The sequence below is a fragment of the Saimiri boliviensis genome, chromosome 16 (genome assembly GCF_048565385.1).
Source record: "Saimiri boliviensis isolate mSaiBol1 chromosome 16, mSaiBol1.pri, whole genome shotgun sequence".
In the NCBI taxonomy this organism is placed as follows: domain Eukaryota; kingdom Metazoa; phylum Chordata; class Mammalia; order Primates; family Cebidae; genus Saimiri; species Saimiri boliviensis.
The window spans coordinates 64428085-64444696 of NC_133464.1; positions in this window are offsets into that span (position 1 = coordinate 64428085).

Here is a 16612-nt window from a genome sequence, read left to right on the forward strand (position 1 = left end):
GGAAGGAAGGCGGTGTGTGGAGCTCAGGAGTGGTGGGGTGTGAACTGTGGCGAGGTTAAGGAGGCAGGGGTGGGCAATAAGAACGTGGGATGTGACAGGCACCGCCCACTTGCCTCACAGACATGATCCCATTTGGTCCGAGAAGTAGATAATAGGGTCATTGGTTGAATTTTATAGATGAGAGAATTGAGACACAGTATTTGCCAGAAGTTCTGGTAAATAGTAGGTCACAGGGCCGGGCACAGTGGCTCAGGCCTGTAATCCCAGCACTTTGGGAAGCCGAGGTCGGTGGATCACGAGGTCAGGAGTTTGAGACCAGCCTGGCCAATATGGTGAAACCCTGTCTCTACTAAAAATACAAAAATTAGCTGGGCATGGTGGTGCACGCCTGTAATCCCACCTACTTGGGAGGCTGAGGCAGGAGAATCACTTGAACCCGAGAGGCAGAGGTTGTGGTGAGCCGAGATTGCACCACTGCACTCCAGGCTGGGCAACAGAACAAGACTCCGTCTCAAACAAACAAACAAACAAACAAACAAACAAAATCCATACGTGACAGGACTGGTGACAGATCAGGTGAGGCAGTGTGGGAGAGGAAGGTGTCAAGGAAGGCACTTAGCTCAGGAAACTGGGTTCTGGTGGTACCACTGGCTGAGATGGAGCAGGGAGCAAGTTTAGGAGAGTGAGTAGAACTCAGGTGTACAAACATTGAGTTCAATGAGATGCCGGTGATACAGCTAAGTGAAAAACCAAGAAGGCTGTTGGATAAATGTGGGGGGTAGAAAAATTCCTTTTTAAAGTTTCCTTTCTTGTTAAAGAATAAGTGTGCTGATAACTTTGTTATGCCCTGCCCTATGTAGCTGTTAGACATGTCATGCTTACAGGCACATAGCACATTCTATGTTCTTTTACTTTAACCAAGATATCTGTGCTGGACGTGCTCACAGGCATGGCCCAGCTCTCCATTGCTTTTACCTGTTTAGATAGGTTTTAAGTTGTTAGCCAATTGGGTCTTAGCTTAGATTGTGAGGTCTGGCTCCAGCCAAGGGAGATCAGACACAGCAGTAAGGATGACCCCAAATGTGTAAGGGATACATTTGCGTGTTTTCCTTTTTTCATTGTACTCTTGTGGCATGATGGCTGGTGAGGGTACCCTTCCTGCAGTCCAGGAAGTAAAAATTGCATTGCTGAAAGAGCCTTTAAAGTCTCAGTACTAATTTTTCTTTGCAGCACCAAGCAACTATTTCCAACAATAAATCACCAGCATTTCAAACTTAAGGTGTAAAAAGGTGAATTCTTCATTTACCTTATTCTGAAATTCAGAGACATCTAGGCTAGAAACGGAAATGTATTTTTTTTTTTTTTTAGCATTATGAGTGCTATTTAAGTCACTTATAGATGATACTATCTAGGGAGAACACGTAAACAGAGAAGAGTCCCAAGAACCAAACCCTAAGGAAGTCCAACATTGGGACGGTGGATCTAGAAAGGAAAGGCAGGAGCCAGATGCGGTGGCTCACGCCTGTATTCTCAGCACTTTGGGAGGCGAAGGCCAAGGCAGGAGGTCAGGAGTTCAAGACCAGCCTGGCCAATATGGTGAAACTCCATCTCTACTAAAAACACAAAAATTAGCCAGGCGTGGTGGCATGCTCCTGTAGTCCCAGTTACTCAGCAGACTGAGGCAGAAGAATTGCTTCAAGCCAGGATGTGGAGGTTGAAGTGAGCCAAGATTGTGCCACTGCACTTCAGCCTGGGTGACAGAGTGGGACTCTGTCTCAAAAAAAAAAAAAAAAAAGGAAAAATAAAGAAAGAGAAGGCAAGAGAGAGAAGAGAGTGCCAGTCCCTGAGGGGAGCCAGAAAGGAAGGATTCACAGGACAAACACAGCCTAGAACTGTGCTTACATTGTGCTCCAGAAAAGACACAGACACCAGATTCCTGCTTCCTGTTTCTTTATGTGAACCCAAAGTGTCTGAGACAGGTCTCAATTTAGAAAGTTGATTTTGCCAAAGTTGAAGACACGTGCCGGTGACACGGCCTCAGGAAGTTCTGATGATATGGGTCCTAAGTGGTGAGGGCACAGCTTGGTTTTATACGTTTTACGGAGACACAAGGCATCAATCAGTATGTGTAAGATGAACATTGGTTCGGTCCAGAAAGGCAAGACAACTCGAGGGAGGGGGCTTCCAGGTCATAGGTGGATAAGATCTAATAGTTGCATTCTTTTAAGCTTCTGATTAGCTCTCCCTTGTGGAATTAGGAATTTCCTCATGGGCAAATTATGAGAAAGTTAGGTGGCTTCTTTTTTTTCTTTTTTTGAGACGGAGTTTCAGTCTTGTTGCCAGGCTGGAATGCAATGGCGCGAACTCAGCTCACCATAACCTCCACCTCCCGGGTTCAAGCAATTCTCCTGCCTCAGCCTCCCAGTAGCTGGGATTACAGGCACGCGCCACCATGCCCAGCTAATTTTGTATTTTTAGTAGAGACAGAGTTTCTCCATGTTGGTCAGGTTAGTCAAACTCCCAACTTCAGGTGATCCGCCTGCTTCAGCCTCCCAAAGTGCTGGGATTACAGGCATGAGCCACCGTGCCTGGCTGCTTTTTTTAAGTTCTTTGTAGCTATCTTATTTAGGAAATAAAATGGGAGGCAGGTTTGCCTGAGAGTTCTCAGCTTGACTTTTCCTTTGGCTTAGTGATTTTGGGGTCCCATGATTTATTTTCCTTTCACACTTGTGGAAGGAAGCGGCCCAGACTTGTGGAGTCTTGGTGTCAAAGTCTAGGCTGCTATTAGAGGAAGCCCGTGTGCTTGTCTAAGTTTACTCATTTCTCTACACTAGCAGGTGGCGGGTGGCTGGGCGTGGTGGCTCACACCTGTAATCTCAGCACTTTGGGAGACTGAGGCAGGTGGATTGTGAGGTCAGGAGTTCAAGATCAGCCTGGCCAGCATGGTGAAACCCCGTTTCTACTAAAAATACAAAAATCAGCCACACGTGGTGACAGGCACCTGTAATCCCAGTTACTTGGGAAGGCGGGGCAGGAGAATTGCTTGAACCTGGGAGGCGGAGGTTGCAGTAAGCTGAGATTGTGCCACGGCACTCCAGCCTGGGCAACAGAACAAGACTCCACCTCAAAATAAATAAATAAAAATAAACAAACGACATATCTGGCAGCAATTTTCAAGCACTCAAAAGAGATGTGAAAGAAAAAACTTTAAATCAGTATATTAATTGATGAGGACATTTTATTATCATGGGATTATGGAGACAAATGATTGCTAAAATCATAAGAGAGATCAAAGACAGCTGATCACCAGCAGCTCAGGATTGTAGCTCCCAGTGAAAGCGCAGAGAGAGAGGACGCCACACTTTCAGACGAATTCTTGTTGCTCACGGACCAGGAGATTCCCAGCGGAGGAGCCCCACGGGTCGCCAGCGTGACTCTTGTGGCCGGCGCGGTGGTTTTGCCGGTGCCCCAGAGTGGCAGTTCTTGGTGCAGAGTAAATGGGACTGGGTCCCTTTTGGTTCGACGTTTGGAGCTCTGGGAAGGCAGGGTCGTCTATTTAGCTGATTGAAAAAGGGACTCAAGAAGGAAGCCAGACCAGAGATTCCCGAGCAGAAAAGCACCGTGAATCTTAACGCTGTTTAGGCCAGCACAGTGGGTTGCTCAGATTTCGGCGCTGGGAATCAACAAGTTGGACGTCCACTCAGAGACCTAATTTGAAAGTCGGTAATTACAAAGACGACAGGTGGATAAATTTACAATGATGGGAAGAAACAAGCGTAAAAAGGCTGAGAATACCTAAGATCAAAATTTCTCTCCCTCTACAGGGAAACACAGTTCCTCATCAACAAGGAAACAAGGCCTGATGGAGAACGAGTGTGTTCCATTAACAGATTTAGGCTTCAGAAGGTGGATAATAAGAAACTTCTCTGAGTTAAAAGAACATGTTCTGGCCCAATGTAAAGAAACTAAGAACCTTGAAAAAAGGTTTGACGAAATCCTAAAGAGAATTTAGAGAGGAATATAAGTGAATTAATTAAACTGAAGAATATAATACGAGAACTCTGAGAAGTATGCACAGGTTTTAACAGTCAAATTGATCAAGCAGAAGAAAGGATATCAGAGGTCGAAGACCAACTCAATGAAATGAAACGAGAAGACAAGAGTAGAGAAGAAAGAGTAAAAAGGAATGAGCAAAGTCTCCAAGAAATATGGGACTATGTGAAAAGACCTAATTTACATTTGATAGGTGTACTTGAATGTCATGAAGAGAATGAATCCAAGCGGGAAAATATTCTTCAGGATATTATTCAGGAAAACTTTCCTAACCCAGTAAGGCAGGAAAATACTAAACTTCAGGTAATACAGAGAACACCACAAAGATATTCCTCAAGTAGAGCAACCCCAAGACCCATAATTGTTAGGTTCACCAGGGTTAAAATAAAGGAGAAAATTCTAAGGGCAGCTAGAGAGAAAGGTCAGGTTACCCATAAAGGGAAACCTATTAGACTCACAGCAGATCTCTCAGCAGAAACCCTACAAACTAGAAGAGAGTGGGGGTCAATATTCAATATCCTTAAAGAAAAGAATTTTTAACCCAGAATCTCATATCCAGCCAAATTAAGCTTTATAAATGAAGGAAAAATAAAATTTTTCATGAACAAGCAAGCACTCAAGAGATTTCGTCACCACTAGGCCTGCTTTACGAGAGCTTCTGAAAGAACCACTACACACAGAAAGGAACAACCAGTATCAGTCATCCCAAAAACTTACCAAAAGGTAAAGAGTATCTTCTTAATGAAGAATCTATATCAACTAATGGGCAAAATAGTCAGCTAGCATTAAATGACAATATTAAAGTCACAAATATCAATATTAATCCTAAATTTAAATGGATTAAATGCCCCAATCAAAGACACAGACAGGCAAATTGAATAAAAAGTCAAAACCCATCAGTTCGCTGTATCTATAAGCAGGGACACACAAAGACTCAAAGGGTTAGTGGAAGACTTACCAAACAAAGAGAGAGTTTTAAAAAAAAAGAAAAGAAAAGAAAACAGGATTGTAACTTTCGTCTCTGACAAAATAGACTTTAATAGTAACAAAGACGGACATTACATAATGGTAAAAGGATCAATGCAACAACAGGAGTCAATGATCATAAATATATACGCACCCAATATAGGAACACCCAGATACATAAGACAAGTTCTTAATGACTTATAAAGAGACTTGGACTCCCGCACAATAATAGCGGGAGACTTTGACGCCACATTGTTAATATTCGACGGATCGACGAGACAGAAAATTAACAGGGACATCTATGATTTGAACTCAGACCTGGAACAAGTAAACTCAGTGAATATCTATAGAATTCTTCACCCCAGGTCCACAGAACATACATTTGTTTCAGTATCACATTACAACTATTTTGAAAGTGACCACATAATTGGAAGTAAATCACTCTTCAGCATTTGCACAGCATTTCACAAACTTAAATAAAATATTGGTTGGCTGTTTATTTTCTTCCCTTATTCCTTCCTGTTTCCACTGTTAAGCACAATTATCAGCATAAAAGAGGTTTTTAATACCTATTTTTAGATTGCATTCCAGCCTGGGCAATAGGGCAAAACTCCTGTTCTCTCTCCCTCTTTCTTTTTCTTTCTTAAAACAAACAAAAAAAATCATAATGCTTTCTGGGGGGAAGATAATAAGGTAGAAAGAGAAGAAATGGGTGAGATCAAGAGAAACAGCAGAGAGAGATTTTTTAAAAAATCACAGCAGGAAATGAGAATTAAGAATATGACTAACAATGCCTGAGCCCCCCCACCCCTCCTGAGTGGCCTCCCTCTGTCAAAGGCTTCTGGGCATCTGCCCACGAGCTGACTCACCCTGTTCAGTCATCACGGATCACTGCAGTCTCATGCTGTCTCGACCTCCCTGGCTCAGGTGATCCTTTCTCATCAGACTCTCAAGTAGCTGGGACTACAGGCATGAGCCAACACACCTGGCTACATTTTTTTTTTTCTTTTTTCTTTTTTTGAGACAGAGTCTTACTCTGTCACCCAGGCTGGCGTGCAGTGGCACGATCTAGGCTCATTGCAATCTCTGCCTTCCAGGTTCAAGCAATTATCTCCCTCAGCCTCCTGAGTAGCTGGAATTACAGGCACCTGCCACCACGCCCGGTTAATTTTTTGGTTTTTTTCCTTGTTTGTCTTTTAGATGGAGTTTTGCTCTTGTTGCCCAGGCTGTTTGTTTTTTGAGACAGATTATCATGCTTTAGCTCAGCCTGGAGTGCAGTGGCACTATCTCGACTCAACAATCTCCACCTCCTAGGTTCAAGCGATTCTCCCGTCTAAGCCTCCCGAATAGCTGGAATTACAGGCGCACGCTCCTACACCCAGCTAACTTTTGTATTTTTAGTAAAGATGGGGTTTCACCATGTTGGCCAGGTTGTTGTCGAACTCTTAACCTCCAGTGAGCCATCTGCCTCAGCCTCCCAAAGTGCTGGGATTACAGGGGTGAGCTGCCGCACCCAGCCTGCTGCCGGATATGTTTAAGAGGATTTAGTCTCTATGGTGGGGAGAAGGGAAGAGGAATCCTCACCCTAATGCCCAGTAGTAGTTCAAGGAGGTACAATTCTATGCAGAATGGTCTCTGGCGCCTAGCCCGACAGGCCAGAAATACAGGTAGCTGACTCATTGGGGAAGTCCTACTATTTAAAAGAAACTCTCTTTTTCTTAATTATAAAACTGTATTTAATGTACTTAATTTATTTATTTTTGAGATGGAGTTTTGCTCTTGTTGCCCAGACTGGAATGCAGCGGCACAACTTCAGCTCACTGCAACCTCCGCCTCCCAGGTTCAAGCAATTCTCCTGCCTCAGCCTCCCGAGTAGCTGGGATTACAGGCATGCGTTACCATGTCCAGCTAATCTTTTTGTATTTTTAGTAGAGATGGGCTTTCTCCATGTTGGTCAGGCTGATCTCAAACTCCCGACCTCAGGTGATGCACTCGCCTCAGCCTCTCAAAGTGCTGGGACTACAGGTGTGAACCACCGCGCCCGGCCATAAAAATATATTTCATTGTAGAATTGGGCTCCTGAAACTTGAATCAACATGTGACTCCCCTGGGAGGCTTGTGAGGTGGCGGTGTCTGACTGAGGAGGGCTGCGATGGGGCTGGGATGCCGAATTTCTAACAAGCTCCCTGGTGGTGCTGAGATCACTGGGGGACAAACCACACTTCAACTATCAGAGATTTAACAAACAAACAAAAAACAGCTAGATTACCGAAGCCGGCTGTAAATCTGCCTCCTCAAATGGGACATTGCTTTCCATTCCTCTCTCCATGCCGGACTAGCTCAGGGCTCCGGGTTTCCCCCTCCAAATCACCCAGAGCATCTAGAAAGAGAGCAGATGGAGAAGAGGTTGTAGAGTCGCTGGGGAGGCCAGAGGTTTGGAACGAGTGAAACAACAAACCATACAGAAGACTCAAGTGGAAAGATCAGGATAAAAAAATGTAAGATTGACATACAGAACAGAATTCCTGGAATAGACTGACTCAGCCAAGAAAAGAATTAGCAAAAATGAAAGATCAATTTGAGAACTTCTGATAGGAAGGAAAGGATATTAAAAAAAAAAAAAGAAATATTTTGAAAAGTTAGAATCATGAAGGACAGACACAGAAGTGTTAATATCCAGGTAATAGGAGTTGCAAAAGGAAAGGGAAAATATGGAGGGAAGGTGATATTCAAAGACAGAATGGAGGTTAGTTTCCCAGAATTAAAGAGAGATGAAAGACCTCAGGCTGAGAGAACCCATAGAGGCGGCAGGGGAGAGATGAGGAAAAACTGACATCTACGCAAAGCATTGTGAATCACAGAATGTCAAAGACAAAGTCATTAAAGTATTCAGAGAAAAGGAGCAGCTCTGACAAAGACACCCCGCGACACACAGCTTACTACGTGAACAAATCAGAGGGTCCTTACACAGATGGGGGCAGGGAGAGAGGACAGCAGCAGGTGGGAGGGCTGAGGGGGCTCCCAAGAAACCCCTGCTTGCTGGCGCCACGAGCAGACCCCAGGATACAGGAAGGGCCACCTCCTTACAGACCAAGACTGCGCTCTTGGCTATTCCTGACATCAGTACCTCCTGGGAAGGAAGGATGAGCACTTATCTTTTCGAAGTTAGGGCGTGCCCATGTGGAAATGTCTCAGACAGAAGCTGTTGGCTGCTCAGGGTTACCACTGACAGGAAGCTGGTCCTCAGCTTTGCGAGTCAGGGCCCTGAGAGAGGGTCCACCTCTGAGCGACTGGCACTTACTCAAAGGAGCTGGGGATGGGCTTGCCTCTGCAGACCCGCCTTCTGCTGGTGGCCAGGGACACATTTGGCTTCCTTCTCCCACAGCTCCTAGCCTTTACTGATTGGGGTGGGGACAGAGGGATGGAAAATGGACACTTGACCCAAGTGAAGTGGGTTTTCCCTTCCTGGGACATGGAGAGTTGCGTCCGTGGATGCTTTGAGCTGAGCAGAACACGAGAAATGGGACCAAGATGGCGCCATGGCAAACCAAACACTGAGGAAGCCAAGAAACAGAAAGGACAGTGGAGCAGAAGCATGGAGGGAAAAATAAAAGGGAAGAGTTCCTCTAGCCCCGAGGCGGACAGAGAGCATTCTCAGAGTCTCACTCTGCTTTGCTCACCCATTTCCTCACCACGTGCCATGTGGCAGGCACTGTTCTAGGCTCTGAAAATGCAGCATGGAACCAGAAGGCCAGAACCTCTGCCTTCTAGTGGAGGCAGAAAAGAGAGAAATATACAAGCAAACCTACAAGAGCATGCCAGCCTGTAATAGCAGGGGCTGTGGAGCAGCCACTGCAGAGGGGATGGTCAGAGAAGCCTCTCTCTAGAGGGAGGAGGAGGATGGACTCTAGAGCAGTAGGAGCAGAAACAGGAAGAGCTGTTAGGACAGATGTCCAGAGAGCAGTGGTGACAGCTTCAACCAGAAGGTGCAGCCAAGCCGGCAGGAAGAGGATGGATTTTAAATATGTGCGAATGGTCTCAGCGACAGGACTTGCTGAAAGCTCAACTGAGGAGCCAAGAAAGAAGGTCTATTCAACGATGACTCCTAGGTTTGAAGCCTATGCAATCAGAAGGAATATAACGTATTTACTGAGATGGGAAAGTTTGGAGCAGGGGAGAGGATCAAGAGTTGACTTTTGAGATGCCTGTTTGACATCCACGAAGGGACATCAAGTAAGCAGGCAAGTATGTGAATCTGGAGCACTTGGAAGAAACCAGGGCTGGAGGTGGGAATCTGGGTGTCGCCAGCACAGTGACTCACCCTGAAACCCTAGGGCCAGATGATGTCACTTAGGAAGGGTGTGGCATAAAAGACTCCCCACACAGAGGTCTGGGACATTTCAAGGCACCTGGAGTAGAGCTGGCAGAAGAGTCTGAGAGAAGAGGCCAGCGAGGGAGGAGGGAAACCAGAGGATGTATTTTCAAAGGAAGAAGAAAGTGCCTTAAGCAAAAGAGTGTGGCCCAGGCACGGGAGCTCACACCTGCAATCCCAGAACTTTGGGAGACCAAGGCTGATGGATCACTTGAGGCCAGGAGTTCAAGACTAGCCTGACCAACATGGCAAAACCCCATCTCTACTAAAAATACAAAAATTAGGCCGGGTGCGGTGGCTCAAGCCTGTAATCCCAGCACTTTGGGAGGCCAAGGCAGGTGGATCACGAGGTCAAGAGATCGAGACCATCCTGGTCAACATGGTGAAAACCCGTCTCTACTAAAAATACAAAAAAATTAGCTGGGCATGGTGGCACGTGCCTGTAATCCCAGCTACTCAGGAGGCTGAGGCAGGAGAATTGCCTGAACCCAGGAGGCAGAGGTTGCGGTGAGCCGAGATCGCGCCATTGCACTCCAGCCTGGGTAACGAGCGAAACTCCGTCTCAAAAAAAAAAAAAAAAAAAAAAAATTAGCCAATCATGGTGGTGTACACCTGTAATCCCAGCTACCTGGGAGGCTGAGGCAGGAGAATCACTTGAACCCGAGAGGTGGAGGTTGCAGTGAGCTGAGATTGTGTCACTGTCCTATAGCCTGGGTGGCAGAGTAAGAGTCTATCTCAAAAAACAAAAAGAAGGGGAGGAGAGGGGGACAGGGAGGAGGAGCGGGGAGGGGAGGGGAAGGGAAGAAAAGGGAGTGGTTAACTTGCCTCATCCCCCTCATTAATCCATCAGCAAATCTGGCCCAGAGTCTCTACCTTCTAAATGCACCAGAAGGATCAGGTGTGGTGGCTCACACCTATAATCCCGTGGTTTGGGAGGTGCAGTGGGGAGGATGAGACCAGGAGTACAAGACCACCCCGGGCAACACAGCCAGACTCCCATCTCTGTTTTCATTTTATTTTAAAAATAGGCCAGGCGTGGTGGCTCACTCCTGTAACCCCAGCGCTTTGGAGGCCAAGGCGGGTGTAACATCTGAGGTCCGGAGATCAACATCAGCCTGACCGACATGGTGAAACCCCATCTACTAAAAATACAAAAATTAGTGGGGGGTGGTGGCCCATGCCTCTAGTCCCAGCTACTCCGGAGGCTGAGGCAAAAGAATCGCTTGAACCCAGGAGGCAGAGGTTGCAGTGAGCTGAGATCACACCATTGCACTCCAGCCTGGGCAACAAGAGTGAGACTCTATCTCAAAATAAATGAAAAATAAATAGGCTCGGCACAGTGGCTCATGCCTGTAATCCCAGCACTTTGGGAGGCCAAGAGAGTAGATTACCTGATGTCACCAGTTCGAGATCAGCCTGACCAACATGGCGAAACCCCGTCTCTACTAAAAAATACAAAAATTAGCTGGTTGTGGTGGTGCGTACCTGTAACTCCAGCTACTTGGGAGGCTGAGGCAGGAGAATCCCTTGAACCTGGGAGGCAGAGGTTGCAGTGAGCCGAGATCGCACCACTGCACTCCAGGCTGGGCAACAAAGTGAGACTCCATCTCAAAAAAATAATAATAAATATAATTAATTAATTAATTTAATTAGGTGGCGTGGCACACTCCTGTAGTCCTAGCTACTCCGGAGGCTGAGCTACTTGGGAGGCTGAGGTAGGAGGATGGCTTCAGCCTAGAAGTTAAGGCTGCAGTCCCACTGCACTGTGGCCTGGGCAACAGAGTGAGACCATGTCTCAAAAAAAGGCTGTCTTGGTTTGGCTTCCTAGCCTCAAAAGGTTTTTAAATCAGATTCCTATATGAGCACTGTAGGGAGAAAAAGTTGTTTCTAAGGAAAAACTCTAACACTCCAGTCATTAACTATAACCCTGTGCATTGTTTTAAAGTTTTTGTTATCTACCTGTAGACTAGGCTATTTCCTTAATTCCCTCCAATATTTGGCAACAACTCTCCAACTAAAAACAAAAGCTGCCCTGTTCATAAAGCCCTAGAAGCTGAAACTAGATGGATTTAAGGAACAAGCCTTGGCCAGGTGCAGTGGCTCACGCCTGTAATCCCAAAACACTTTGGGAGGCCAAGGCGGGTAGATCACTTGAGGTCAGGAGATCAAAACCAGCCTGGCCAACATGGTGAAACCCAGTCTCTACTAAAAGTACAAAAACTAGGCTGGGCTCGGTAGCTCACACCTGTAATCCCAACACTTTGGGAGGCTGAGGTGGGCGGATCACGAAGTCAGGAGATTGAGATCATCCTGGTCGAGATAGTGAAATCCCGTCTCTACTAAAAATACAAAAATTAGCTGGGTGTGGTAGTGCGTACCTGTAATCCCAGGAGAATCGTTTGAACCCAGGAGGCAGAGGTTGCAGTGAGCCGAGATTGCACCACTGCACTACAGTCTGGCAACAGAGCAAAACTCCATCTCAAAAAAAATAAAAATAAAAATAAAAAATTAGCCAGCCGTGGTGGCATGCACTTGTAATCCCAACTACCTGGGAGGCTGAAGCAGGAGAATTGCTTGAACTGGGGGGGTGGAGGCTGCAGTGGGCCGAGATCACACCACTGCACTCCAGCCTGGGCGACAGAGCAAGACTATCTCTCAAGAAAAATAAAAACAAGTAGAGGTGGGTCTTGCTACATTCTTGAAACCCTGGGCTCAAGCTATCTTCTTGCCTCAGCCTCCCAACAGGCCTGAGCCACTGCGCCGGGCCAATTTAGATGTGGCTCACCCTTTGCTTGTTTCGGGTATATATGCTTATTTCTTTAGTGCATTTTTCTTATGTATTGTCTATATATAATATAAATACTTCCCCATACTTTAGTTGCATTATTATGTTTGGTATCTATGAGAAAAAGAACATTTTGGATATTAAATGTGAAACGTTATTGGGGCAAATATGCAAGCATCGCAATTAATGCTATAGTTCCCTTTGACCACTCGCTTTTCCCCAGCTGCCTCCCAGAATTAGCCCGTTATTAGTTTGATACATAACCTTCTAGATTCTCATGTCTGCTTTTGTAAATATATACACATATCTAGAGCAGTATATTGATTTTTCCCATGTGTATCTGGGTGATAAATAAAGGAGTGCGGTACATGTTGTGCTGTTCTATAACTTGCTTTTTTAAATTTAACCATGTCTTAAGCCACTTTTCCTCCTCCCAGGGAAGACAGAGCTCTTTTCTATGTTTGTTTGTTTTTTGGGTTTTGGTAGTTTTTGTTTTGTTTTGTTTTGTTTTTGTTTGAGATGAAGACTCAGTCTGTTATCTAGGCTGGAGTGCAGTGGCATGATGTCAGCTCACTGCAACCTCTACTTCCTGGGTTCCAGCGATTCTCCTGCCTCAGCCTCCCGAGTAGCTGGGACTACAGGCACGCACCACCATGGCCGGCTAATTTTCATATTTTTAGTAGAGATGGGGTTTCACCATATTGGTCAGACTGGTCTTGAACTCCTGATCTCGTGATCTGCCCTCCTCAGCCTCCCAGAGTGCTGGGATTACTGGCGTGAACCACCATGCCTGGCCCTTTTTTTCTTTTTCTTTTTGAGACGAGTCTCACTCTGTCACCCAGGCTGGTACTGCAGTGGCATGATCTTGGTTCACTGCAACCTCCACTTACCAGGTTCAAGGATTCTTGTGCCTCAGCCTCCTGAATAGCTGGGATTACAGGCACATGCCTGCCACCAGGCTTGGCTAATTTTTTGTATTTTTAGTAGAGACTGGGTTTCGCCATGTTGGCCAGGCTGTTCTTGAACTCCTGATCTGAAGTGATTTGCCTACCCTGGCCTCCCAAAAAGTGCTGGGATTACAGGCATGAGCCACCGTACCTGGCCATGGGCACCGTATCATGCACTGGGAATACAACTGTGAGCAAAAAACCTCTCCCTACCTCCACGGCACTTATGTTGTCAGGAGGGGAGACAGAAAATAAAGTATAAGAAATAATATGTGGGTTAATGATTAGTCCCACAAAGAAAAATCAGGGAGAAAAGACGAGCCAGGCATGGTGGCTCATACCTGTCATTTCAGCACTTTCAGAGGCCAAGGTAGGCAGATCACTTGAGGCCAGGACTGCAAGACCAGCCTGGGCAACATGGTGAAACCCTGACTTTACTAAAAATAGAAAAATTAGCCAGGCATGTTGGCACATGTCTGTAGTCCCAGCTACTTGGGAGGCTGAGGAGGAAGGTGGAGGCTGCAGTGAGCTGTGATTGCAACATTTTGCAGCCTGGACAACAGAATAAGATCCCATCTCAACAGGAAAAAAAAAAAAAAAAAAAAAAAACAAACCCAGGGATTTCCAAGAGGCAAGGATTGTAATTTTAAACATGATGGTCAAAGATGGCCTGTGGAGAGGGTGGCAATTTGAGCTAAGTCTATGCCTTATATTTCTATAGACAGTAGTTTCGCTTTCAGAGGAGGAGAAAACAGGTGTTTTCAGTGACTTTCTTTTTTTTTTTTAAACAGAGTCTCACTCTGTTGCCCAGATTGGAATGCAGTGGCGTGATCTTGGCTCACTGCAACCTCTGCCTCCCGGGTTCAAGTGATTCTCCTGCCTCAGCAAATAGCTGGGATGATAGGTGCCCGCCACAACGCCCAGCTAACTTGTATTTTTAGTAAAGACGGGGTTTCACCATGTTGTCCAAGCTGATCTCGAACTCCTGACCTCAGGTGATCCACCTGCCTCAGCCTCCCAAAGTGCTGGGATTACAGGTGTGAGCCACTGCGCCCAGCCAACAATTTTTTTCCCATAGAGATGGGGGTCTCGCTGTGCTGCCCAGACTGGTCTCAAACTCTTGGCTTCAAGTGCGCCTCCCACCTTGGCTTCCCAAAGCATTGGGATTATAGGCATGAGCCACCGAACCTGGCTTTTTTTCCTTTTAACTACTCAAGGACAGTAGTGAAAAAGGAAAGGGAGAAAAATATATTTTCTGCAATTTCTTTCTTTCTTTCTTTCTTTTTTTTTTTTTTTTTTTTTTTTGAGACGGAGTTTCGCTCTTGTTACCCAGGCTGGAGTGCAATGGCGCGATCTCGGCTCACCGCAACCTCCGCCTCCTGGGTTCAGGCAATTCTCCTGCCTCAGCCTCCTGAGTAGCTGGGACTACAGGCACGCGCCACCATGCCCAGCTAATTTTTTGTATTTTTAGTAGAGACGGGGTTTCACCACGTTGACCAGGATGGTCTTGATCTCTTGACCCCGTGATCCACCCGCCTCAGCCTCCCAAAGTGCTGGGACTACAGGCTTGAGCCACCGCGCCCGGCTTTTTTTTTTTTTTTTTTTTTTTGAGATGGGAGTTTTGCTCTTGTTACCCAGGCTGGAGTGCAATGGCGCGATCTCGGCTCACCGCAACCTCCGCCTCCTGGGTTCAAGCAATTCTCCTGCCCCAGCCTCCTGAGTAGCTGGGATTACAGGCACGCACCACCATGCCCAGCTAATTTTTTGTATTTTTAGTAGAGACGGGGTTTCACCATGTTGACCAGGATGGTCTTGATCTCTCGACCTTGTGATCCACCCGCCTCGGCCTCCCAAAGTGCTGGGATTACAGGCTTGAGCCACCGCGCCCGGCTTTTTTTTTTTTTTTTTTTTTTTTAAGACAGAATCACTCTGTCACCCAAGCTGAAGTACAGTGGGACAATCTCGACTCACTGCAACCTCCACCTTCCAGGTTCAAGCAATTCTCAGTTCTCAACCACCGGAACAGCTGGGACTAGAGGCGCCTGCCACCATGCCTGGCGAATTTTATTATTTTTAGTAGAAATGAGGTTTCAACATGTTGGTCAGGCTGGTCTCAAACTCCTGACCTCAAGTGATCTGCCCACCTTCACCTCCCAAAGTGCTGGGATCACAGGTATAAGCCAGCTCGCCCAGGCTGTTTTCAGCAATTTCTTTCTAGCCATACGGCCCTCCTGCAGTTGCCTTGACTTACTTCCAAGACCTGACAGCCGATCAGTTTCCTGCTAATAGAGGGTCAGAATGATCATACTTCTCTAGGCCTTACACAGCATGCCAGATCTCCTCGGGCTGTTTTCTCTTCCTAGCAAAAATTGTTCAAATGAGCTAGAGTCAAATGTAAGTATTCACAAAATATTGGGGTCATTTAAAAAAATCATTTGCTGAAATTGAACAGTTTATGCTGCCAAGTAATATATTTGAAAAGAAAATTTGCCCAAGTCAACGGATTTCAAAATGCTTAACTTGGCTGGGCGTGGTGGCTCAAGCCTGTAATCCCAGCACTTTGGGAGGCCAAGGCAGGCAAATTGCCCGAGGTCAGGAATTCAAGACCAGTCCAGCCAACATGGTGAAACACCATCTCTACTAAAAATACAAAAAAAAAAAAAAAATACCCAGGCATGGTGGCGTGTGCCTGTAATCCCAGCTACTTGGGAGGCTGAGGCAAGGGAATTGCTTGAACCAGGGAGGTGGAGGTTGCAGTGAGCAAAGATGGCCCCACTGCACTTCAGCCTGGGCAACAGAGTGCGACTCAGTCTCAAAAAATAAAAAAAAATAATAAAACAAGTTTCACAAAATAATACTCACCTTTACTGTGATTCACCTTTATACATGATTCTTTTCTATTCTAGCTTATTTCATTTCAAATGAAGTTCTTCACTGTTCACTAAATTGTGTCTCAACTGTCTGTTTATTCTTGTGGGGTGAGCGTTCAAGATCTTTTATTTTCAGAGCCTGCAATTTTAGCAATAAAGTTTGTTGTTGTTGTTGTTGTTGTTGTTGTTGTTTGAGACAGAGTCTCACTCCCTTGCCCAAGTCTCACTCCCGTGCCACTCCAAGCAGGAGTGCAGTGGCATGATCTCAGTTCACTGCACCCTCTGCCTACAGGGTTCAAGTGATTCTCCCGCCTTAGCCACCCGAGTAGTTGGGATTACAGGTGCCTGCCACCAGGCTTGGCTAATATTTGTATTTTTAGCAGAGATGAAGTTTCACTTATTGGCCAGGCTGGTCTTGAACTCCTGACCTCAGGTGGCCCACCTGCCTCAGCCTCCCAAAGTGCTGGGATTACAGGTGTGAACCACCGCTCCTGGCCAAAGGCAAGATTTTTTTTTTTTTTTGAGACAGAGTGTCGCTCTTGTTACCCAGGCTGGAGTGCAATGGCACGATCTCGGCTCACCGCAACCTCCGCCTCCTGGGTTCAAGCAATTCTCCTGC